This window comes from Ursus arctos, unplaced genomic scaffold (genome assembly GCF_023065955.2).
Source record: "Ursus arctos isolate Adak ecotype North America unplaced genomic scaffold, UrsArc2.0 scaffold_2, whole genome shotgun sequence".
Taxonomy (NCBI): Eukaryota; Metazoa; Chordata; class Mammalia; order Carnivora; family Ursidae; genus Ursus; species Ursus arctos.
This window is the reverse complement of record NW_026622874.1, coordinates 53,429,110-53,453,396: the sequence shown is the minus strand read 5'-3', so window position 1 is coordinate 53,453,396 and position 24,287 is coordinate 53,429,110. Positions and strand designations below refer to the sequence as shown.

Below are 24,287 nucleotides of genomic sequence, written 5' to 3'. Positions count from 1 at the left end.
TCAATAATTTATCAGTGAACGTTAAATAATTAAAAGTTCAATGCAAAGCTCATTACTATTCTAATTCTATTGGCTTGTTTGAAATAAAATCAGCTTTATCAGTCTAGTTTCCTCCAATTGGAAGGGATATAGAAAGGGAAAAGCAGCCAGGCACCATTCTAAAATGAAACAAAATCCTTAGACAAAGAATGAACTGATTTCGTCAAAAGTTTTAAGTATCATATAAAATGGGAAATACAAAATGTCTAGAAAAATTTAAATTGTGAGAAAAAAATTTAGGCTGTCTCAAGGGGATCCTAATGCGCAGGAAGGTATGATACTAAATATTAGGAAAATCAATTATGAATAAAATAATCTTTCACACTTTGCAGGGGTTACTTTTCTGAAAAGTACTCCAACTGACATATTTTATTTTCCAAGATCAATGTCCCACAGAAAATTTATGGAAGCCAATAAAAATGACCTTATGTTTTCAAGCACCTTAAATATAAAAGCTCAAGAAACTCGGCTTCCAAAATAAACTAAACCTGAGTATTTTAGAATCAAAACAAAAATACTACAGTTGGTACCTTGTATTACTCAAGATAGCCTAAATCATGCTGCATTACAAATTGCTTCCTAATACCAGTGGGTAACCACACAAAGCTTGTCCCTCACTGCTGGTAGGTTTTACTTCTCATAATACCCAAATATCTCCTATTGGACTAACCCAAGAGCAGGTCATATTTGTAAGCACAGGACAAAATATAAATAGCAAACACCTGAAGGTCCTTACACATGACCAAACCAGGGAAATACTGGAGAGAAGTCAACACTTGGAAGAAGCAACAACACAAGGTAGTTTCCAAATGTTTCAGGCATCTTAGCCTGATGGCAAGCCCCAGTCGCAGCTCTACAGGGCTAAACCTCAGATAGAAAATTGTCAGACTGGGTGCTTTCCATGCGGCACAGCAAAGGCTAAGAGAATGGAATTGAGATTTTACTGTTGTCAAGTGCAGGGGTGAGAGAATTTGTGGTTTGAGTTGTAGCCAAAGAAATCACAGAATCCGGAGTCTCCACAACAGAACATTCATGATATCCTGGAAGAAAACAAACAAACAGACAAAAACAAATTTGAAGCTCATCACAACACATGCCCTCCTTAATACCCATCACCTGGTTACCTCAGCAGGCAAGAATTTTTAAGCAGCTATTACAACTATATAAAAAAATAATAATAATAAAGAAAACTATGTTTATAATCAGTGAAAAGAGTGAAATCCTAACAGAGAAGTATAAACTATTTTAAAGAACATTATAAATTCTAGAACTGAGGAATAAAATATTTGGTAAGGAAAAAGTACTGGATGGGCCTAGTAATTGGAAATGATAGAACAAAAAAGACAATAAATGTGAAAATAGATTAATTAAAATTATCCAATCTAAAAAGCAGAGGAAAAAAATTTGTAAAAGAACGAACAGTCTTAGGGACTGGTGGGACAATTTCATAAGCTCTAATATATATGTAATAGTAATCCCATAAGAAGAAGTTGATTTTTTTAAAATTGAGGAAAAAGTTGCTGAAATTGCTTTAATTAATAAAAACGAAAAAAATAGTTTTAGATTTAAAAAGTTCTATGAATGAGAAAGATGTGAATATAAAGACAATCAGTTCTGCACATCATAGGAGACTTCTCAAAAGAAGGGAAAAGAGAAAATCTTGAAAGCAGACAGAGGAAAAAGACATTATGCATAGGAGAACGATGACTTGATTAAAACTGTGTGACTTTTCATTAGTCAAAATGGAGTCCAGAAAAATAGTGGAACAATATTTTTAAGGTCTAAATAGAAAAACCTCTCAATGCAGAATTTTATATCAAGTAAAAATATTCTTCAAAAGTGAATAATAAAAAAAGAATAAAAACAAAACAAGAACATTTTCAGTTAAGAAGCAAATTTGAGAATTTGTCGCCAGCAAACCTACACTATAAAAAGTGCTAAAGAAAGGTCTTTAGGCTGAAGAAAAATAATGTCAGATGGAAACTCAGATCTTCAGGGAGTCATTAAGAGCCCTGGATGGAATCATAAATATAAGGGCAAATTTAGAAGATATTTTCCTCTTAATTAAAAAATTCATATAATTTTTAAGTAAAAATTATAATAATTTATAATGGAGTTTTATAATAAATATAGATGTGATGCATGCGTCAAATTCAGCATAAAAGACAAAGAAAGGGGTAAATGGCCATATATAGTTGCAAGCTTCTTTTTTTCTTTAAAGATTTTATTTACTCATTTGACAGAGAGAGAGAGCAGGGGGAGAGGCAAGCAGAGAGAGAAGCAGGCTCTCCACTGAGCAAGGAGCCCCATGCAGGGCTCAATCTCAGGACCCCAGGATCATGACCTGAGCTGAAGGCAGTCCCTAAACCGACTGAGCTAACCAGGCACCCCTAGTTGCAAGCTTCTTATCTTTTATGGAAAGTAATACAATATTAACACTAAATAGACTCTAAAAAGTCAAGGATATATATTGTAATTTCTTAACCAGTAAAAATTAATGTAAAAAAGGTATCACTAAAAATCCCATAGATCAAATTGAGTTCTAAAAATATTCAGTTAATCTAAAAGAAGGCAGGAGAAAAGGAACTGACAAGCAAAAATTGAGGGAGCAACCACAAAACAATAGTAAAATGATAGACCTAAATCCAACTGTCTCAAAACTGATATTAAGTGGAGCTGCTCTAAGCACTCCAATTAAAAGGCATTACTAGATTGGATTTTTAGAAAGCAAGACCCAGATACATTTTATCTATAAGGTGTGTATTTTAAAGATAAAGCACAAGTAAGTTGAAAGCAAATTAGAAGACTAGAGTGTCTGTATCAATATTGAACAAAGAATATGTCAAGAGGAAGAGATTCCCAGATATATTTGGGGATATGAAAGGTATGTTTTATAATGGTAAAAGGACCAAGGCATCAGGAAGACATTTGCATGTACCTAGTAACAGAACTTCAAAATACATGAAATGAAAATTGACAGAATTTAAGGGAGAAATAAAAAAATCCATGGCTACAGTTGAAGTTTTTAGCACTCTTCTCTAAGCAATGGATAGAACAACTTGAGAAAAAAATATTAAAGATTTAGAAGATTTCAATGAACTTGACCTAATTAGTATTCATAAAACACTATAGCTAACGACTGGAGAATGCACTTTTTTTTCAAGTGTACATGGAACTTTAAATGCTTATATTTCAAAACGAAGGGTTTACTATCAAGGAGCAAGAAATCCTTAAGACCTTTTCTACCTTAGAAAGCTGGGGGAAGAATGCAAATCCAAAATAAGGAGAAAGAAGAAAATAAATGTACTTAAAAAAATCAATAAAGCACAAAAAGGCCAAAAATAGAGACAAATGGACAAACTCCATGTATAAATATGGTGGTAAGTACATGATTTAAGACTTGTTGAAACAAAGTAGAGGTAAAGGTACACAATGGAGCACGGACATACACATTGCAAACATCAGTGATACTTTAATTTCAAGATACCTCTATCCTTATTAGAGAAACTAAGTTCATTATTAAAACTTCTTCCACAAAGAAAACACCAGGCACAAATGGTTTTCCTGTTGAATTATGTTTACCCCCATGAAATTGGCTACAGGTTCAGGTAACTCACCAGGGTAACAGTTTCCATGGTTCAACAATGCAGCCTATTTTATGTCTCTACCATCTCAATGTAAGGCCTCCTTGATCACAGAGGTAGGGAAGTAGAGGATTGAATTTCCTCTGCACAGCCTCATCCTGAAAGTGACTCTCACCACACTATTCACAATTTATTGGCTAGAACTCATCGTATGTCTTCACCTATCTTCAAGCAGTTGGAAAATAGGTTTTTGTATTTCCAGGAATGAGGAATATGAAACAGGATGTACTGAACATTTAGCTTATCTCTGACCCAGACCTCTTTTCTACAATCATCTTTGACAATTGATCAGGAAGAACCATAAGAAGTTAAGCAAAATTTCCCACAGATACTGGTTGTTTGGACTGAATTTGGAAATTTACATATTAAATTTTCCAATTAGCTTTCTTACTTTTTTCATTTTTATGAATCTTTGCAAAATTCCTGATTTTTTTTCTAATGATCATATTACTTAAGGGCAATTTTTCCTGGGTTTGACCTTCTAGTGTTTTATCCATATCCTGAAAGGATGAGGCATAAAAAATATTGATTCTTTGTCATGCTCCCAGGAATCTACTCATGTGCTCTGTGAAGGGAAGGGTAAGCAACAATGATGTCTGTCCTGTCCTTTTGTTTAAGGGAATGAAATGAAATCAAATTTTGGCATGTATATATATTTATTTGTTAATTTTCAAACTACAGGTGGCAAGTGAGTACTGTGTTAAGAAAATTGAACAGAGCCTTAGTTGAGAGTTTGTACAGCCACTCTGCTCTGAAAAGGCTATGGGGAAACCATTGTTTGCCTTAAATACAAACACACTGAAGAAAGCATTGTAATGACATGTGTGGGAGCGTAAGCCTGGGTTGCCTTTTCTGGTTTCCTAGCTTAAAATCTTTAGTCTAAGAAAAATAAAGCTATGCAGTTAGACATCAACACATATACAGCACTAACAGAAAGGTAGTTACATACTAAGGGGAGGGGGTCATTGACAGTGGATGTACAGTGGGAGAAAAACAGTATGTCAGACAGTCAGCCCTGGGTTTGAATGTTGCTTCTTCCTCTTGGTACCTGTGTAACCTGGGGCCAGTTACTTCACTCTTGTAAGCTCAGTTTTCTCCAAAATTGTGATAACCATGCGTTCTTGGTAAGTCTATTCTGGGGATTAAATATGTCTGTGTCTGGGACATGGGAAATGCTAAATAAACCTAGTAATGGTTATTGGGGAGGACTCGGAAGTAATCAGTGCTTTTGTAGGTGAATTCGGAAAGCTTTGGCCTAAAAAATATTTTGTAGTTGTGGGAACCTTATAATGGCTGCGATTTGCTTTATTTCACAGAATATGAATGCGCAGAGTCAGAAGCAAACAAAGTAGATTATATTATACTTTTTGTAGTTTTTCCTAGTCCCGATTAATTCAGTATTTTAAGGTACCCCCAACACACACATAACCACACACATCTTCATCTTTTTCCCTTCTCTGTGGTGGTTAGCGCATGACTGAACGGAGACTCGTTGAGACAAGTGAGGCGGAAAGTGAAGTCCTGAAATAAACAGCGTGAACATCAGTAATACTTTAATTTCCATGTTTCATGGTTATGCAAGCCCACTGCTTTGGAATTTCAACATAACCTTGAACCATCACCAACTTTGATTTTCCTCACACTTCCACCAGTAGTAATTGGGCCCTCCCTCCTGCTGCTGCTGCTGCTTGTGTTTTTGTTATTGCTTTTCCTTTGCTTTCATTCACTTTGTTTAATTCTTTCTGGCAGCTGCAAGAGCTAGATGCCAAACTCCTGTGTTTGTCACATCACGACTCTTCATTCTTGTAGCTCGGCAGGCGGAAGTAGGCCCTCTGACTGTTAAAGACAGTTGCCCTGGCGTGCCATTACTGGGCTCACTGAGAGTTTCCTACCAAGCTGACATTAAGAGCAGGGGCTCTGGGGTTACGTACAACTGGATTCAAATCCTGGCTCTTCTTCTCATTATTGGAGCAATACTGGGCAAGTTACTTGATCTGTGGGAAGCTCAGCTTTCTCTTTTCTAAAATAAGGATAAAAATAGGATTTTTTTTCTCAAAGGGTTGTTTAGGATTAAATGACCTAGTGTAGGTAATGGGCACCCTCCATTCACGTTAGTTATTACTATTTGTATTTCTCACGGTGAACCGGTTGGCCCCTTCAGTTCACCTCTAGTTGTAGTGCTTTGGCATCCCTGTTCATGGTGGATCTGGAGAAGTCTGGGGGACATCCTGCACATGGTGTGGTGGTTCATTCCCCCACACACTGTATATGAGTTTATGTAACAAAGTACCATAAACTGGGTGGCTTAAAACAACAGAAATTTATTCTCATAGTTCTGGAATCTAGAAGTCTGAAATCAAGGTGTTATCAAGGCCTCACTCCTGCTGAAACCTGTAGAATCCTTCCTTGCCTCTTCCTAACTTCTGGTGTTTACCAGAAATCCTTAGTGTTCTTGGTTTGTAGATGCATCACTCCAAAATCTGTGTCCATTGTCATGTGGCTGTCTTCTCCCTGTGTGTGTGTCTGTGTCTGCACATGACACTCCTCTCTGTGTGTCTCCCTTCTCCTCTTCTTGTAAGGACACTAGTCGTATTGGATTAAAGACCCCCCCCCCCCCATACACTCCAGAGTGACTTTATCTTAACTAACGACATATGCAATGATCCTATTTCCAAATAAGTTCACATTCTGAGATTCTCAGGGTTAGGACCTATCTTTAGGCGGGGATCCATTTCAACCCACAAGATGTGGACTCCTTTGGTTTTTACCGGTTCCGGTTCTTGTTTGTAACTGTTTGTGCCTCATGGTAGGTAAGTGCTGTCAGGATTTGGTCATGGGAGGCAGATGGAGAGGACTTTTGATTGGCTTAACCAGGAAGGACTGTGAATGACTGGGTTAGGACCAAGACAGTAGACATTGGAATTGGCTGGGGAGTTTCAGAAATGAGAATGCCTAGGTTCTGCCCCCAGTGATTCTGATTAAATTGACCTAAGGTATAGCCCAGGCATTAGGATTTTTGAAAGCTCCCCAGGTGATTGTAATGTGCAGACAGGTCTAAGAATCACTGAACTAGAAGAACTCAAAGCTAATGGTGGCAGCTTTTCTTCTTGATTGGATTAACCCTAATTGAAAGAATAGGCCTTTATTTTCTTTTCCAAAATCTGTGGAACCCGATGTATTTGGGAATTCATATTTAGGATTTTTTTCAGAATTTAAAAAAGTAATAGGGTACATAAACAGTATATAACATAAAACTCCCAGTGTTAAGGAGTGTCTGGACAGCACCCCTTAATAAAACTTAATCTTTTTTCAGTGAAGCATATAAATATTCACATTATAAAGAGACCTGTATCTGTTCAAGTCAGGTTTTGCTACCAGAAGAGACTGGTATCAAACTTAGAAAAAAAAAAATTGGTTTTCACTTCTTTATAGATTCTAGAATAATCTGTAAGGGGTAAAGGATTGTGAATGTATTTATAAAACCCTGTGTTATAGAGCCCAAGAATTATATGTCAACATGTATACCAGGCTGACGAGGTCTTAGATAGGAGTGTAATATACAAAGAGAGAGTTCTGATATATAGTCAGAAAAAGCAACCCTAATCATCTAGTTCTTTCCACCAAAACCTAATACCAAAGCCTCTACAAGGTAACTTAGTTTTTCGCACACTTGCCCTTAAAGCAGCAGAGGAATGGCAGGTGCTGATTCCTGACAACTGCCTCATAGGGAACCTGTACAGGGTTGAATAGTGGGCCCCCCAAATTCATGTCCTTCCCAGAACCTCAGAATATGACCTTTCTTGAAAATAAAGTAATTGCAGATGTAATGTGTCAGGTTAAAATGAGGTCATAGTAGAGGAGATTGGGCCCTTAATCCGGTATGATTGGTATCCTTATAAGAGGAGGGTAAAACACACAGTGACAGATATTGTGATGACATAGGGAGATAGTCATGAGACCACAGAAGCAGAGATTGGAGTTATCCAGCTACAAGCCAAGGAAGGCAAAGGATTTCTGGCAATACCAGAAGCTAAGAGAAGGGCATGGAACAGATCCTCCATAAAGCCTCAAGAGAACAAGACTGCCAACACCTTGATTTTGGACTTCTGGTCTCCAGAAGTATAAGGGGATAAAATTCTGTTGTTTTAAGCTGTACAATTTCGGGTACTTGGTAATAGTTGTCCTAGGAAACTAAACAGAACTGTAAGGTTAGCACTCATGAGAAACAGAAATTGTGTCCTGTGTTGTGTTAGATACAGTTTCCCTTCACTGTTACTCTTTGATGAGCTGTTCGGTGAATTGCAAGATGAGAATAGCCTCACTGATCGTTACACAACCAATATTGTATGCTTACATATATAGATGTAGAAGTGTATTTAAGCACAAAATTGGGGAGAGAGAGAGAGAGAGAGAGAGAGAATGAGACAGTGGTGATATTTTTACTCTAAGGAATTAAAAAAATAAAAAGGTAGTATTTCCTTTAGTTCCAATTGGGGTGCAACAAGGAAGAAGACCAGAAAAATGTTCAGGAGCCCCAAGAAATGAATCAATTTCACAGATATTTGCTGAACTGATCACTACGGACAAGTCATAGAGACAGATGATAATCAATGCAGAATATGTAAAAGGGGGACTAGATAAATAAATCAGAGGGAAAAATAACAGCTTCTCCCATGGTTATGATTATATAGATCAGAAAAGTTGGCCAAGTAAATTGGTTAACAGAGAGGGATAGAATAATGGTATAGAGAGGAAGCCTGTTAGTAGTTTGATTTGAAGAGACGTAAGCTACAGCTACATAAGTGAGGTCTGCTGGAGCTCCCCACTTGTTCAATCCATGCCTCCCCCAACCCATATGCACCTCACCTTACATCCTGGAGCTCCTCAGCCGTACCCAGGGGGCTTTGTGCTGTTCTGCTCTGCCTTCTCCCTCCAAGGGACAGGGGATGTACTAATCAGATAAAATAAATATGGGAACCTGAGCGAAGTGAGATGGGGAGGGGTTTTTCCATCAAGCACAAGATGAATTCTGGGAGCAAGTAGCTCCAAGAAATAATAGGCTTAATTTCCACCATGAGGAGCTTGCCATCCATTTTCAGCCAAATAATATCTGTACTAAAAGGTGACTTCAGAATGCTTACAAAATAACATAATGCCATGCATTTAAATAGCACTTTGCAGTTGTGCCAGCATTTTCCATGTGTTATTGAATTTGATTCTGATAAGGAAGGTAAAGCTAATATCATTAAAATCCATTTTACATGTGAGGAAAGGTAGATGGCGTCCCCGTTGCCAGCAAGTCACAGAGGCCCAAGGCTTGGGACTCAGTCTGTTGACTCTGGGTCCAGGGTTTTTACCACTGTTCACCAGTAATTCCTCGCAGCCACTGCGGTGTGAGTGGGCGGTGAGCTCTGTATGCTAACTTTAAAGAGCTTAGACTTCAGAAACTGATGCACCAGACCTGGGTTTGCAAAATACCTGTCTCTTAACTACCTGGGTAACTTCGAGCACGTGCTTTAATTGATTTCAGTCTCTGTTTTCTCAGCTGCAAAATGAAGTTTCTCCTAACTACCCCAGAACACTGGTGATGATTAATGGGCTAATATCCACAAAGGCCCTGACTTAAGGGTAAGAAGATGGTATTCATAACTGAAAAATAACACAAAAACTTCAGAGGCACTGAGAGTATCCAAAGTAATGAAATGATCTCACAACCAGGTGAGATATTCTGGGACAAGAAGCCCTATGTTCCTCCTCGTATGGCATCTGCTACCTACTAGATATTTGCTTTTATATGTTCTTACAGGTTTTATATGTTCCACGCATCTTCTCTTGCCTGCTTTACTATCTGGTTTGATTTGGAATAAAAGATATAAGTGTAGGCATCTCTATATAGGTATTGTACCACTGTTATTGTGTTTGCGAACGTTGCTATCATATGCAGAGGCCTGGCTGGTTGGTAACAGTCTGCCAGTGGAGAGTCAGGATGGATCCCCACGCTGATCCCCACAATTTATCAGACTAGTTTTGTGACCAATAACTCTGTCCGAAACTGAAGGTCGTGACCTTTGTTTTGATGAAGGCTATTTTCTAATTGCTGATTGTGTAAGTTACCATGGAATATGCCACTCGCCCATGGGAAATAATAAATAACCATAGTCGTGAAGACCGATTTCCTGAATCATGAAATGCAAAGAAGAAAGTGTCCAGTGAAGGAAATAGTCTCCTCAAAGAGGAGGAGTGTTCCTGACCTAATAGATACAATAATTAACCTGGACTTTGAGAAAGTATGGTGCCTATCTCTAGGAGGTAGGGGAAAGCATTCCATGGATACCTTCAAGGCAGAGACCTCCATTTTTGTGCAAATAAAATTAATTATCAGGGGATTTCCATGGTCAGTTAGCTGGTCCAGGCTGGAGGGGAAAAAGGTGAAAATAACTGGAGAAGTAAGATAAAAAAGTACAGATATTACATAGTTGATAAATATGCAAAAAAAAATAGTGGTTTTGGATAAGCCACCAAATTTTTTTTTTTTAAGCAGAGACAATTAACAGAACTTTGTGTGTGGAGTGGGTGGGTGGTAAGCCAGTCTTTATGGCCTCGGTCATGTGTATGGTGCTTTGGGATCCTTGTTGTCGTTTGGTCATGAAAAGACAGCTGAATCGCTCTACAGACAAATAAAAAAGAGTATTTAAGTGTTCAGGAGTATATTTACCTTAATCTTGTCATTCTTTGTATTTTACAGATGTGGAAAGGGAAGTTCTAAAAAGTTGATTGACAAATGCCGCATGTTTATTTAACCTACAAACATATTTCAAGTGCCTGCTGTGTGCCAGGCACTAGGGATTCCACCCTCATGGACCTCATACTTTATGGAGGAGCAGAGGGAGACAATGAAAAAGTAAACAAGTATATAATATAATCTAAAGTTAGCATAAGTGCTAAAAAGAAAGAAATTAAGAGCTAAGGAAATGGAACATGAGTAAGGAGTGTCCGTTCTAATTTAAGGCAATTCAACTGCTAACGATTTTCATAGTAGAGATTAAAATTAAGCACAAATAACCATGTTATGTGGGAGAATCCTAACTTAAATTATAGACACTAAAAAACTGGTAAAAGAGCATAACACGCAGAAACAATCATCAAGTACAAATGGCCTGAAATGAAAAGAGATTGTTGTGTTAAGGGAAGAATAGGAAAGCCATGATGGATGGAGCTTTAAGAAACAAGGGAATGTTTTTCCATCTCTTTGTGTCTTCCTCAATTTCTTTCATAAGTGTTCTGTTCTAGAGTATAGATCTTTTACCTCTTTGGTTAGGCTTATTCCTAGGTATCTTATGGCTTTTGGTGCTATTGTAAATGAAATTGATTCTGTAATTTCTCTTTCTTCAGTCACATTGTTAGTGTATAGAAATGCAACTGATTTCTGTGCATTGATTTTGTATCCTGCCATGTTGCTGAATTGCTGTGTGAGTTCTAGTAATTTGTGGGTGGAGTCTTTTGGGTTTTCCACATAAAGTATCATGTCATCTGTGAAGAGAGAGAGTTTGACTTCTTTGCCAATTTGAATACCTTTTATTTCTTTTTGTCATGTGATTGCTGAGGCTAGGACTTCTACCACTATGTTGAACAAAAGTGATGACAGTGGCATCCCTGTCATGTTCCTGACCTTACAGGAAGAGCTCTCAGTTTTTCCCCATTGAGAATAATATGCGCTGTGGGCTTTTCATTGATGGCTTTTGTGGAACATAAGGAATAGTGTGGAGGACCACAGGGGAAGGGAGGGAAAACTGAATGGGAAAAAATCAGAGAGGGAGAAAAACCGTGGGAGACTGGACTCTGGGAACCAAACTGAGGGTTACAGAAGGTGTGGGGGGAGATAGGGTAACCAGGTGGTGGGTATTAAGGAGGGCATGTGTGGTGATGAGCACCGGGTGTTATAGGCAACTAATGAGTCTTTGAACACTACATCAAAAACTAACGATGTACTATATACTGGCTAACTGAACACAATAATAAAAAAATAATATATTAAAAAACTGAACAATTTGCTCTTAGTTTCGTGGAAGTTTATTAGCCTTTATATTTATTAATTTTTAAAATATAAATTAATCTTTATGTAGAATGGTTAAAATAACAAATGTAATCATTTATAACAACGTTTAAAAAAAAAGAAAGAAGGGAGAACATGATAGGAGAGGAAGACCACAGAGGACTTGTTAACTATGCTAAAGGGTTTGAAGGAGGTGCACTAGATGGGTTAAAATTAAGAACTGACATAATTTGTCTTGTTTTGGACAATCATGGTGATTTTATGAAGAATTAGAATGTACAGTGGCAAGCATGGAAACAGTAAAACAATAGACACTAAGAGGCTATTCTGTTGTCCAGATGAGAGATGATGACAGTATCAGAGGGGGTGAGAAATTGTTGGATTCAATATATATTTTGAAAATAGAGTGGATAGATTACTGGGTATTTGGGAGAGAGAAAAATCAAAGATGACTCCTGGATTTTGAGCTCAAAGCATTAGACGAATGGTAGTACCATTTTCTGAGATGAGGAAAATTACAGAAACAGGTGTGGGGTGGGGGAAAGTCCAGTGTTGTGTACTTTAAGTGCGAGATGCTTATCAGATATCCAAGTTGAGTGTTGAAAAGGCATTTAGGAAATTTATTACAGAGCTCAAGGGAGAGATCAATCTGGGAGTCATTGGCATATGTGCAACATAAAGAAGAAAGAAGCCCTTAAGACTCAGAATTTAATCAAAGCAGGAAATTGGACACAAGACGACTAGGAGAGGTGGCTAGTGGAAATATAACCTCCCATTCCATCCCACCTGTTCCCTTTCTTCAAGAATCCTTGGAGATATCAGGAGGGACATTACATGGTGTGAGACTTTCAGCCTTCTCCCCTTTGATTATCAAAGAATTTCAGATGTCTGGAGCTTTGGGGGCATTCAGGTTGCAGACACTTGGATTATGATTATAAAAGCCATTTTAAAGCATCTGTAGCCACATACTTACACTTTTTATAAAAGGAACATTGCCTGAATGTTTCACCTGAGTTGTTTGGACAAGGTTCATCTAGGTGGGCAAGGGCACATAGATTAAAATATCGGCTAGTTGGAAATATGAGTCTGGATCTCAGAAGAGGAGTCAGGGTCAGAGTGTGAATTTGGAAACAATTTATGTAGAAGTGAAAGCTGAGATCCAGGGAGATATCGAGACAAGGGGAAAGAAAGAAAGAAAGAAAGAAAGAAAGAAAGAAAGAAAGAAAGAAAGAAAGAAAGAAAGAAAGAAAGAAAGAAAGGAAGGAAGGAAGGAAGGAAGGAAGGAAGGAAGGAAGGAAGGAAGAAAAAGGAGGGAGGGAGAAAGAAAGAAAGAAAGAAAGAAAGAAAGAAAGAAAGAAAGAAAGAAAGAAAGAAAGAAAGAAAGAAGAAAAGAAAAAAAGAAAGGGAGAAAGAAAAGTATGTCCTTTGGGGGATACATGTGATGAGGGTCTGGAAACAGCAAGAACATAGAGAAAACATCAAAGAAGATAAACAGTAAGAATGAAGAATGTAGTTTCAGTAAAGGCAAAAGAGAAGAGTTTAACATTCTACAACAATGGCTTTAATATGCTAAATATTTTCTGCAGTGGAGCCCCAAATGATCTTGAACTATCTAAGGTTTTATTATGCTCATTTTTCTGTGTTTGCTGGCAGAGTGCAGTGTAAGGCTACACCTTTAGATAATGTTTTCACAATAGGGTCTAAAGCACTTTTTCTGGTTAAGCTTTAGCGTAGGACTTGCTGAGGTGGAAAGAGAAGCAAGATGCCAAATCCCATTTCTGGTGACCTTCATAATAGTGTAGAAATGGCATCCGCCCTAATGATTCCATTCAAGTGATCTAAAATAGAAACTCAGAAAGTCAGCAACTCACAGCCAACCTCCACCCTTTTCTCATTTTCCTTTGTTTTCATTTGCTCGTTACTGGGAGCCCCTGATCTAAGGAGGGTTCCCATCCTTCCTGGCCAACCCTTGAACTCTGGCATCCTGCCCAGTGCTGAATTAGTGGTTCAGAATCCCTTCACCAGAGAGGTGAACAGAGTGTTGGGGGGGGGGGGGGCAAAACAGACTGCTCTTTGGTATCTGTGGATCATCTCTTGTAAATAAAGCTGGCATTGGATACAAATGGAATCATTTGGTTAAAATCAGTACTAATGTACTGAAATGCTCCAGAATTTTCTGCTTAAATAAATCTTCAGGGTTTCTGCTTTTTGATGAAGATTTCTATGTGTCTGAATAAAAAAAAATATATGAGTAAAAGGAAGTCATATTTTTGATTTAGAAAAAAAAATGTTTTCCAAATCATAATAACTTCCAACACAATTTTTAGCTGTTTTGGACTTACATAAGTTAGAACATTCTTCACTGTTAAAGTGAATTGAATTGTTAATAATATTACTTGATTATTTTCTCACTGAAAATTTCTATTTTTTTCACCACCCCACACCCCATCTGTGCCAAAGAAAGCTTGATAAATAATAAAATGAGACGATGTTGGTGGAGGAGAATAGTAAAATATGGAACATGACTGACTTCAGAATACATGTAACTTGATACTTTCCCATATCCTTTTTTTGGGCCCTTTTGGAAACTTTCATTTCTGGCACAGTCCTAGGACCACCACCATATCCCCTTTGGTGACTCGAAGTCCCATATATGGATATCCAATCCTTCAAGTACCTCTATAGGCAGCTCATATTTGATCAGATGAAATGAATGGTTCTCCTCTCTCTTTTGCCTTCAGTTTCTGGCTCTCTTCATACAGCTACATTAATTTAATTAGATTAATTTCTACCTCCACTTCAAAGCATACCATTAGGGTGGTTCATAGAGACATATCAAATCATTAAAACAACACATATTGTTTCCCCTTCTTTTTTGCAACCACTTTTAAAATAATTTTTTTTTCTTAACATCCTGCCATGAGCTTTAAAAAGTAAAGATTTCAAGGTAAGGTGAAGAATGTTACTGAATATGATATTTGTGAGGTCAATGATTCATGCAGTTCTTGGGGAAAAATACACTAGAATGCCATTCTGTGCCTATTCTTTGATTATTTCCTCCTTATTGATTTAGAAAGATTGGACTAACTACAAAAAAATAAAGGTCACTATTTTAATTGTGGTCTTAGAATATTTAAAAAGTAACTCAAGGAGAATTGCATCTTTTTGATGTTAAATTTTCTTAAGCAAGACCCTGGTATGGCTTTTCATTAATTCAAGTCGATTTTCATGTCTTTCTATACAGTTTTAAAGTTTTTATTATACAGTTTTTAACATTCCTTGTTATATTTATGCCTAGGTATTTTTTTGTTACTATTACAAATGGGAAGTTCTACTCAATTATATTTTATAATTGACTATTGTTTTTATATAGCAAGCACAGTTAAATTTATATCCTATCTTTCTTATTATTTTTAGAAGTTTTTCCATTGGTATTTAAAGCCAAAATTTGGGTACTGGATGCTTGTTGCTAATGATATGTCATTGCTCGTAAGCGCTATCAGCACAGAAGTAGTAAAATTACGTAATTGTGCAGATGCACATACATCCTTCTATGCATTTCCCTAATATCTGATGTGATAGAGGAAATTGAATCAGTCTTTGGCAGTGGACTTCCATTTCTGACCATGGTAGTTAACAGAGACCTTACATGCCTTCCCATTGTAAACAACTATAAAATTGGTCAGATTATCTGAGGAAGCTGTTTTTAGGCACTGAACATCAAGCAGCCTGGGGAATGTGATCCTTGGAGAAAGTGAACACATAATGTCAAGCCCCATCATTGCTCTTGCTAACTGCCTAAGAGCACACAGGTAAAGGAAGCCCAAAGATTTGCAGTCATGCTGAGTGAAGGAAGCAGAGATAAAAATTCCTGATGACTTATGGACTGACATTCCCAGGGCAGATGAACATGGAGGAGAGGTGCGCAAGGGGTAAGTGGAGGGAGGGGAGCAAAGAAGCTTAAACGCTGACTCACCTTGGACCTTTGGCCAAGGCTTACACTGCATACATCACAGCAATGTGCTGAATCAAAGAAAGGAACTCTAAAAGAAGCTACAGAAAAAAGACACCTTAAAGTCAATGGAAAAACTGTAGAAATGATAGGTAACCTATCATCAGAAACAATGCATCACAGACTATAATGGAACAATTTTTTTAAAGTGATGAAAGAGAAAAAAAAAAGGCAACCAAGAATTCTATGGCTAGTGAGAATAATCTTCAAAATAAGTATAAAAATGGAGATAATTCATTGCCATGAAAACTGAGCTATAAGAAATGATCAAGGAAGTACAGAAAAAATGGAAGAGGACAGGACATGTATTTTGTTTTGTTTTTAATTTTTATTTATTTTCTTAATTTCTTTTAAAGACAACCTACTGTTTGATGATGATGATAATAATAATATAGCTTTTTAATGTGTGAGAGGCTAAACTATATTATTGTAACAGGAGGGATACGGAATTTCACTATTGTAAGTTTTTTGTATTTTTGAAATTTTAAAGTGTGAAGCATGAAATAGTGCAATATTTATTTTAAGTAGACTGTGGTCATTTAAGAATACATATTTTAATCTCTAGAGCAACCACTAAAAAATGAATAAAAAAGGATAAGTCTAGAAAAATGTCAGTAGAAGGAGTTAAAGTAAATATTAAAACACAAATTGCCACTAATGAAAAAGGCAATATTATTACAGATCCAACAGATATTAAAAATATAATAAGGGAATATTATAAACTTTTTGCCAATAAATTAATTGACTTTAATAAAATAGATGAATTCTTTGAAAAACACCCCATGCAAGCCTAGCTGAAGATGCTATAAAAAATCTGAATAGCCTCAACTCTACTGAATACATTGTATTTGTAATCAAGGAGACTTCCCATCAAGAAAATTCCAGGCCCAAATGGTATCACTGGTGACTTTCATGAAAAATTTGAAGAGAAAATAACAGCACTTCACCAAAACTCTTTAAAAATATAGAGGGTGAGGAGGTATCATTTTCCAATGAATTTGTAAGACCAGCATAACTCTGGTTGCAAAATGTGACGAAGAAGTTGAAGAAAAGAATACTATAGAATAATGTCCCCTATGAACATAGATACAAAACAATTAGCAAAATATTAGCAAATCAAATCCAGTAATACATTTTAAGAAGATAACATATCATGACTAAATGTGGCTTATTCCAGGAATCCAAGGTCGTTCCAACATTCAAGTGTAATATATCACGAGGAATAGTGGAGAAATGCCATGTAATTTTCTCAATAAGTATTCAAAAGGATCTGACAAAATCCAATACCTAGTCATGATAAACTTTTACTCTTCAAAAGACACTGTTAGGAAAATGAGAAGGCAAACCACAGACGATGAGAAAATATTAAAAAAAAAATTTGACAAAAGACCTGTACTCAAGATATAACAAAATCTCAACCATAAGAATACAGCCATCTCCGCTTAAAATATGGGCAAAATATTTGAACAGACACTTCACCGAGTTATGGGAGCAGCCAATAAGTGCATGAAAAGATGTTCAACATTCAACAATGACTCAGCTTTGTTGAGTCCATAGTCATTAGAGAAATACAAATTAAAAACATATTGAGGGCACCTGGTGGCTTAGTCGCTTAAGCCATCGATTCTTGATTTCAGCTCAGGTCATGATCTCAGGGTTGTGAGATCAAGCCCCTTGTGGGTTTCCCTGCTGGGTGTGGAGCCTGTGTCAGATTCTCTCCCACTCCCTCTTTCTCTACCCCTCCCCCGCCTCTCTCCCTTAAAACAAAATACTGAGATACTATTTCACATTTATTGGAATGACTTTTAAAAAGACTGGTAAGTGGAGATGCTGTGGAACAACTGAAACTCTCATATTAAAGCCTTTGGGAAATAATTTCTTATAATGTTAAAACTGTAAGTATCATATGGCTAGTAATTTCATTTCTAAGGGAAAATGAATGTATATATATCCATATGACCTGTAATTTATTCTGAGAGATGAATGCATACATACACAAAATGTTCATGAATATTCATAGCAGTGTTATTCCTAAAAGTTTCAAATTAAAAGTAATCCAAATGCCCATCAGCAGGTTAATGAATAAACAAATTGTGGTGTAGTTCTACAACAGAATACTGTTTGTTCAGCAATAAAAATGCATCTGCAACAATAAGGATTAATTTCACCAATATTACGTGAGCAAAAGAAACCAAATCTAAACCAGAAAACATTAATCTATGGTGCAATAGATCAGATTAGCACACCCTTCTAACATGTGGATTAACTGAGAGGGGCACAAGAGAAATTTATAGAATGTTGGGAATGTTCTGTATCTTAGCTAGGTCATTGATTAGTTATATGCCTTTGTCAAAATTCATGGAACTGTATACTTAAAATGGTCTGTTTTATTCTAGGAAAATTATACTTCAATAAAGTCAATTTTTAAAAAATCGGACCACTTTCTTAACAATGTAGCCTGCATTAATTTCCATACTTTCCTGGGGAAAAATATACGTATAGGAGCAATTCTCTACTGTTCTTTGTCTACTTCATATTACCAAAAGGACAGAAAGCTTCTTTGACAAATACAATCAATATCTGGAGGTTTTGGAGATGCAATTTATTGGCATGTCTTAAAGATATTTCATTCTGAATATAAATTCATTTGTTTTTTGATGAGATTATTGCAATCTAATTGAAATAAGTGGGAAATAAAAGTTCCTCATATCTTTAGGGCAATTAATTTGTTCCACTGAATATATCAGGAGTATCTTAAGGACAGGAAATGAACATGTTGCCTCATTTAGTTCTCCATAGAGCAGCAGAGCTAATAAGAGAGGAGGAGAATAAACATTTACTAAGCACTAATCATGTGTCTGGTCCTTACATATATGACCTCATAACAATTCTAGAAGTTCAAAATCATTATGTCATCCACTTCAAAGATGAAGAAACCAAGCTTGAGTCCAATGGGCATTGTAAGAAGCAGACCTAGATCCTGACTCAGACTGTACTCTTGATCTACCCAGTGAGTCTTAGAATTTGGTCAAAAGAATGTCTGCATCAGAATAGCCTAGGGTGTTGATTAACATGTAGATATATTGGCCTTACCTCAGACCTACCAATAGAATTTTTAGGGCTAGGGATCTGAGCTTTTGGCAAATTCTCCAGATAATTTCTAATTAGCTCCAATGTTTAAGAATCGTAGTTGCATGCAATACTGAAAGCATAGTCAACACTCAGCAAATGCCTAGTACTTAGTGACTGACTACATGTTTACATGTTTTGCATCTGAACTTTGCATGGGAAATAATTACTCCTCTTATAAGTCCAACTTTATGTATCTAGAACTTCTCAATGGGCTCAAAAGTTCTTTGTTTTGGTTTGTATTCTTTATTTACAATAGTTAAATAGCAAAGATTTTTGATGGACATGAAACAAGCTCCTAGCACATTAAGTGCAAATGACCTCCATAATCTAACACTTCTAAAGAGACCAATCATAAACTCTCAGGAGTTTCTGTTGTTCACTGCCTTCTATTGTTTCAAATCTGGTTTTATTTTCATAGTTTGATTCCAGATTTTGTCCCAGTTCATAACCAGAAAGGTCATTTCTGGGTTTGTATTTTTTCATCTAGGATTTCCTCAGTCTGTTTCCACATGAAAGAGAGCAGAAGAGCAAGTGAGCATTGGATTCCAAGCATTTTTGCCCAACCTTACCTAATAAAATAGTTTTTATGTTTATTAAACATAATCTGATCCTATTTTTCTTAGCCTTGCAGATAGTAAATTCACTGGTCTGCTATCTTTTTATCATGCTCATCCAACTTGAAAAGTTATTTGGTCTATCATTCTGTCTCCTTTGCCCCAAAGCACCATATCCACCAAGAGCCACAGAGCTAAGTGGCGAATATTTGAATGTGTGTACTTCCCCATTTTCGATCTCATTCTCACCACACATGTCCTCTCTTCTGTTGCAAGAATGTTCTAAATGTATTCCATGTAAATCATTTGCCTGTCTATTTTGCCACTGAATCTGAAGTGAGATGAGAAAAGATTTAATGTACAAGCCGTACAGTACACCAACTGACTTTTTACTTCCAACAACTAATTACTCTGTGTGTATGTATGTGTGTTTAAACATAAAAAACGGCCACAGTGCCTCAAACAAGGATATTTGTAAATACCATGGACCTAAATACTTACTAGGCTGGGGAGTTTACCCCCAGAGAAGATAATAATCAGTTAAGTTTTAAATATCCTTTATCTAAGAGGCCAGAGCATTGGAGACTTATGTTGCAGTAAGTTTTAAAGTTCCCTCTGCCAAATGGAATGGGCATTAGGTAATTCTACTGTAATTCCAAAATTTCTTCAGTTGACTTTAAATTTTTATCCAAGGCCTGTAATGTATTTGTTTCGCGTTCATCAGTTCTACTAAACTCTGTTCAGGAAACTGTGTTCACAGTCTATTACATGGCTTTTGAAATGGGTTCAGGAGACTCCCTTTCTCCTTTCTAGATTCTTCGATTTGTGCTTTATGTGTCAACTTCCAGATTTCTTCGTATGTAAAGTGAATATACTGATAGTTGTAGTCTTGCTGGGAATTTGTAAAGATTAATTTGTTAATTAGATGAAGCACTTCAAGATCTTAGAGGAAAGAAGTTTCATAGATGAAGTATAAAGATATCATTATAATTTGTGTGAGGTTCTGCTTTCTGGGTGGGATGACCCCCTCTTGAAAAGGTCGTCAAAATGGCCCAAAGGCATGTGGAATGACAACAATCTAATCTTCCCTATTGCACAGCTCCCTCTTCTGATACAATTGTCCCATGTTTCCTGGCTCTCCACCGGCAGAAGCCTTAAACATTGAGCAACCTTTTGGCTTGGAGAAAAACTAAGTGCATACTTGCCTATATTCCAAAACCAAGATGACGTATACTTCCAATTGAACAGATGTGGTCAGCCGTTGATTGGACCCAGAAGAGTAGAAATTAAAAGCATCCAAAACAACAGTAAGTAGGAAATAGGGGTGAACAAAGGTGAGAAGATGCACAATATCTCTCCTTTCTTGTCATGTGTTTTCTTTCCTCTTACTCCCCTTTTCTCAGTAAGGAGGTTTTCCAAGTCTTTTCCTCTCCTTGGCTTTCTTTGCTTGGTCATAGGATGGGTGTTTCCAGAGTAGCAAATCTTTCCCATTACCTTCCAATTGAGCAGGAATTTTGAATGGTGCTTAATAAATATCTCCACTTCCATAATTTCCATAATTCAAGGACTTATATATCCATTAAGAGGCTCTCCAGGCCCTGTGGCCTTTCTCACTCTGCTTCCAGGTGCCCCGTCTGTTAGCGATTTCATTGAAAAATCACCAACTAAATTCACAGAATCATGGAATAATTGAGTTGGAAGAGGATGGGACGTTCTCAGTCCAAACTTCATCTTTCTTTCACCCCATATAAAAATCCCCTCCCTGATATCTCTGCAGAATTTCATTCAGCCTCAGCTCAGATAACTCCAAGCCCTGGGAGCTCACACCCTCAGAAGACATGTTTGTCTGGCTCTAGAGATTCAAAAGTTCTTCTTCATCCTGAGCCAGAATCTGCCTTCTGACTTCCACTCTTCATTCTTAGTTTTTCCTCTAGAGCATCATGGAATCAATATAATCCCCCTTTCAACTCAGTTTCTCCTAATTCATCCCACATCTGGTTAAGCAGCCTCCGTTCTTCAGTGTCCTCTGTGTGAATGTGTTGTCCATATGACTATATACTGAACTTGTGGTCAACTATAAGGCTGTCATCTTTTCTATATACATTACTGTTCTATATACATTACTATACATTTCTATATACATTACTTTATTCAGGTGATTTTTTTGAGGGTAAGTGGGAGGGCTTTGTATTTATCTCCTTCAAATTTCATTCTGTTAGTTTGAACCTATCACCCACGCTTTTCTCTAGTCTGGATCTAACTTATTTGCTATTCCTCCTGCCTTTTTGAGTCATCCTCAGATTTAATAATGTCTGCTTTCTTTATAGTCTTCAAATGGCTGGTGAGGCTGCTGAAACAAATAGGTCCCAGGCAATGGGAGGGAAGATCTCCTTTGAGGGATAGAGCAGCTTCTGTCAGGACTCAGCCCCCATCCTCCAAATCCCTGCACACTGGTCACAGGTGCACTTTCTGCTTCTCAACCAGCAACTGTCCTTTGACTGGGGGCCACCTCAGGCTTCCAGAGCCCATGTTGCCTATGCTTATGGAGAGAGAGCCTTTGTTGACTGATCTGTATATTATGTCAGTTAATACTGACAGAAGAATCTGGGGAAGAGAAACTTCTTTCTTTTAACCACAATGATATGAATGCCTTTTTAATTTGAAGACTGTTCTCCTGAATAGAGAATATAGAACAAAGTATAATTAAGAAATGCTACCTTGTTATTGTCTCTTAATGTTATATGTATATGTCACTAGTATTAAGGCTCCTTAATTTTTTTTGTTGTTGTTGTTCTGAATGTAATTTTAAAAGGTGTTTTCACTATTGGTACCATACATTTTTACAAACTGATGTCATTCTGGTTTTTTGTTGTTGTTGCTTTTACTGTGTGATAGGCAAAAAGTCCATCAAGACAAAAATCAAAGAGGTTTCAGGAGTTTATCAAGATGAGGTGTCAGAAATACATATAGCTATTTGAAATTCTCCATTTCTACTTTGCATGTGCTCTGTGTTAAGAAAGCATGTCCCATATCTTCCTCCTGACTGACCAGCTTATAGACCACTTTGGTGGAAATAACTTCTATATTACTATAGTAAATGCTTTGTATCATCATATCATATGTGTTTTATTTTTCCATAGTACTTATATCCTTAGGCTTAAGGGTGTCCAAGCAGCAAAATATAATACTAGTTCTTCATCCTTCTAAGAGATATTTCTGGATTGACCTAGGTAGACTGTTCCACTGTCATATGCTAGCTCTGGATTAATTACTTCTGTTACTATCCTTGACACTAATAGATTAAATCTGAGGCCTTGCGTTTGGTCTCCATTGTTTTCTATTATTTTATTCAGTGAACCTGAGTGTGTCCTACCTTGCTATTCTTATTTCTAGATTACATCACTTCACTTAAAACAAATTTTTTTTTATCTTGTTGGCTCAAAGTAAGCTACCTCATTTTTTTTGCAACGTGAAGGTATAAATAGACACATAAATAAATATACACATACATGGATAGATAAGTCATATACTTGTGATCTCTATTGTATCCAGATTCTTTATTTTCGTCTTTTTTTAATCAAATTTTAATTTTATGGGGTAATAGTTTTAAGCATCAAAAATCCTTCCGAAAAAATCTAACCCAACCCCATAATACTTTTGTTGATGTGGAAATAGAGACTAAGAATTTATGTAGCTTATTCAAGTTAATGGTTATATTGAATGGTCCAAACTTAGAATTCTAGTTTTCTGTTAAAAAGATATTCTTCTTAATTTACCATATTGCCCATCCCACCCCTCACCTCAGGAAGTAGGTGACCATGAGAAGGGAAAATAAAGGAAAATAAAATTGGTAATTTCATCTTCCTGTTTAAGTAGAATAAAAATACTGGAATGTGGCACTATCTGAAAAGAAATATTTTAACTGAATTTGGGAATTGCCTTTTGGGGACTTTCAGTAATAATGCAAACCTTGTCCTTCATTAGATGGAATGATAAATTGCAAAAGGGCCATATATCTTAGAAACAAAACACTTGCGTTACGTGGATGTGAGCAGCACCATAGAGTAACAATATTATGGTTGCAGGAACACTAGGTGAGAGCATGCCTATGTTTGTTGTGTTCCCTGTTTCGCTTTTTTCCTGTCTAGGGAAGTTAACCAACTAGTAGAGAAGCAACAGATCTGAATGCATGGGGAAACACAGTTGTTCAAGCTTGTCAAAATGCATATTGAAAAATTTTCATCAACTCACTTTGAAAAATACTCTATAACCTAAACCCAGTATCAGTGAGTTGCAGCAGGTGTTCCAGATGGTAGTTTAAGAATGTCTGTGGGAGACATGGAAGTAATTCAAACAGAAGAGGGACTTTTTTTTTCTTCTTTTAGTTGGAAGAGGGGATGATGGATACAGTTCAGGCAGAGGCAACCTTTGTGTTGAGTTTGAACTATAGAGGGGATAGACATTTAGTGTTCATGCCCAGGTTTGGATTGGACCCCAGAGACCTGACTGGACCAGAGACAGTTCACTGAATTCAAACACCAAAATTATGCTGAGAAAAATCCAAGAGGAATATACTCCCCCCCACCCAGCCAGGTGACCCGACACACATTGTATGCTCGAGTTTCCCTACTGATCTCAGTATGTGTGTCTTTTGTTTACAACTGACTAGTGGAATAACCTGACAACACTAAAGTTGAGAATTTTCTCACGTATCCACTGGATATTTTTCTAAAAACTCTTCACATATTTCTTTCCTTCAAATGTAATTACCACATGTAATAGAGTGTTTTTCCATCTAAAAAATAGAGTGACTCCTATTGCTAATCAATATTAATTCACATGGTACACTTTAG

The 24,287-nt window shown here is 36.8% G+C and overlaps 1 long non-coding RNA gene across 1 annotated transcript in view; it reads left to right on the top strand.

The window, feature by feature from the left end:
- LOC130544191 (uncharacterized) overlaps window positions 1–21,525 on the top strand; it is a 177,895-nt gene extending 156,370 nt beyond the window's left edge. Inside the window, exon 5 of the long non-coding RNA XR_008960264.1 lies at window positions 20,534–21,525. This is a non-coding gene — a long non-coding RNA (uncharacterized LOC130544191). The remainder of the gene's footprint in view (window positions 1–20,533) is intronic.
- The last annotated feature ends 2,762 nt before the right edge of the window (window positions 21,526–24,287 follow it).